Source organism: Porites lutea, chromosome 4 (genome assembly GCF_958299795.1).
Source record: "Porites lutea chromosome 4, jaPorLute2.1, whole genome shotgun sequence".
NCBI classification, from domain to species: Eukaryota; Metazoa; Cnidaria; class Anthozoa; order Scleractinia; family Poritidae; genus Porites; species Porites lutea.
The window spans coordinates 18,765,781-18,767,956 of NC_133204.1; the positions used below are offsets into that span (position 1 = coordinate 18,765,781).

The 2,176-nt window shown below is 36.8% G+C and overlaps 1 long non-coding RNA gene across 1 annotated transcript in view; it reads left to right on the top strand.

The window, feature by feature from the left end:
* The window catches only part of LOC140932770 (uncharacterized), a 19,274-nt gene extending 17,660 nt beyond the window's left edge, over nt 1-1,614 (top strand). The window contains exons 2-3 of the long non-coding RNA XR_012165002.1: nt 895-996; nt 1,359-1,614. This is a non-coding gene — a long non-coding RNA (uncharacterized lncRNA). The remainder of the gene's footprint in view (nt 1-894; nt 997-1,358) is intronic.
* The last annotated feature ends 562 nt before the right edge of the window (nt 1,615-2,176 follow it).

Sequence of the window (2,176 nt, forward strand, 5' to 3'; positions counted from 1 at the left end):
CCACTAAATAAAACAGGGCAGAAGGCTTCTGTTTAACAACTGTTCGGATCATTTTAGATGTTATCTTTTAAGAAAGCTTAAATTGTTCTTTAAAAAAGAAAGAGCTTTGACCTCTTTTGTACTGAGCACTTCCTTTAATGACACCGTATCCCGTTGGACCCAGACAAAAAAACAAAAAACAGGTCATTTTCTAATTTACAACCATTGCGTAAATACGACCAGTTTCGAATTTTTTATAGCAATTGGATAGCTGCATTATGTTTCCCCGGTACTCATTTCCAGCTTATATCTACCAATCTATTGCAGTTTCATTCCCCGTAAGCGAATACCTATAAGTCCAGGCGTAGATGTCCATATACCGAAGGTGTATGCTTACATCCTAGAGAGGCTGGATAAACCTCAAGCACAGCCAGGAGCCAGGAAGCAAAAATTTTGACCCTCAATTCCGACGTACATGTTGTGGTTTAATTTTATCCTTGGTTTAAATATTATTTTCCTCTGTTTTTGGGTATGGTATTGTATGGTAATAAGTTTTACATGTAAACAAATGAAAATAAAATTTAAGCCAGGGATTAAATTGAACCACAACATGTATAATAACAGGATGACATCTGTATAGAGTCATTCACTTATCACGATTATTTCAATTTGTTGCTGGCTGTGGTGGTGGTGGTGGTGGAATAAAGAATATGACTTCCCGTTTAAGTGAAGCTGTTTTATCTTTTGCGTACCCCAAAAGAGGTATCCGTGTACGTTAATGGGAGATTAAGCGGTAACACTAGCTGGAGAGATTAGCGTCCATTACTTTACGCGAGTATCCGCTTAAATTAAATTGTACCAGTGAAAGACAGTATTTTCATTCCTACTTAAATTGACATATATGTCCTCTTTCAGTAGCAAGTGGACACACTGTCAAGCGACGGAACACGAACCGGTCCAAACTACAAGTCGACTCACGTGAAAGCCTTGTTGTGAAGGACGAACCACGCAGTGCAGGTATGCTTCAGTTCACAATATAAAATATGGGAAACATGGATAGATTGTTCCTTGGGGTTATTCTTCGAGCTGTACTTGAGAAACAACCAAGGACAATGTATTCCTAGAGTCGAAATTAAAGTAAGGCAAAGTCAGATGTGACAATAAGGGCAAAAATGTATGCTAAATATGAACTTTTTAGAAAACAAGAGTCTTACGGTTTACCTGTTTGGCCCCAATGTAGAAATGCACTCAGTGAATGTCCATTTTGGGTTCAGAATGACAATTTTCGCATATAAAATATGGGTGCCGTAACATCTAAAAACTTAGACAAGTTGTCACTCCCTGAACAATAACAACTTTTTTTGATGATTTTTCAACAGCTGATGTTTTATTTAACCTCGCCAAAGTGCAGAAGAAATGAAGGTTCAAATAAAAAATAAGAAGAAAACAAATGAAATGGTAGGGTGGCCGCAACAGCAAAGCCAACAACTGAAGTTTCAAAAACCATAAAATATGGAGATATGAATAAATAAATAATCCGTAATATTATTAAAGTGAACTTTAAAAATAACAGGTAACGGGAGACTATGTCTTTAAACTCCCTGAAACACTGCAGATCAGACATTCAAATAGTTTTAAAATTTTTGGGCTTGTCGATGTCATACGTTGAGCTTAAGGATGATAGATATAAAGTAGATCAGCATTACTTTCAGATTGTCCTAACCCACTTTTAGATCATCTGCCAGTGTCCTCCAAATCCTTGTTGCTCTTGACTTGCAGTAAGAGATCGTTACGTTCTGTCCTACATTTAGGCACTCAGTATTTCGTGTTAACCCTTGCAACAAAATTCTGGTAAACCATTGCTGAACCAGACTTACCAGGATTTTGAAATGAAAAATAAAATACAAAGCCTGGTTTTCCTAAGCTTTTGAGGTAAGCCTGGTTGAAATATACCTCGACAGTCAAGAACGTCAAATGCTGACGAAACCTTTGCACACGAAACGCCTGCAGCTTTTGGATTGCTTTACTGTGACAAAGTTACTGCAACTCTTCTTTTGATAAAATTAAATTTAATATGAAACAAAAGCTATCAGGATATTATTAGCTAAGGCTTCATGTTCATCGAAAAACGACGACAAGGAATTTATTCCCTACAACAACATTTTCAGCTAAATAAGTTTTACTGTCGTCTTATGCT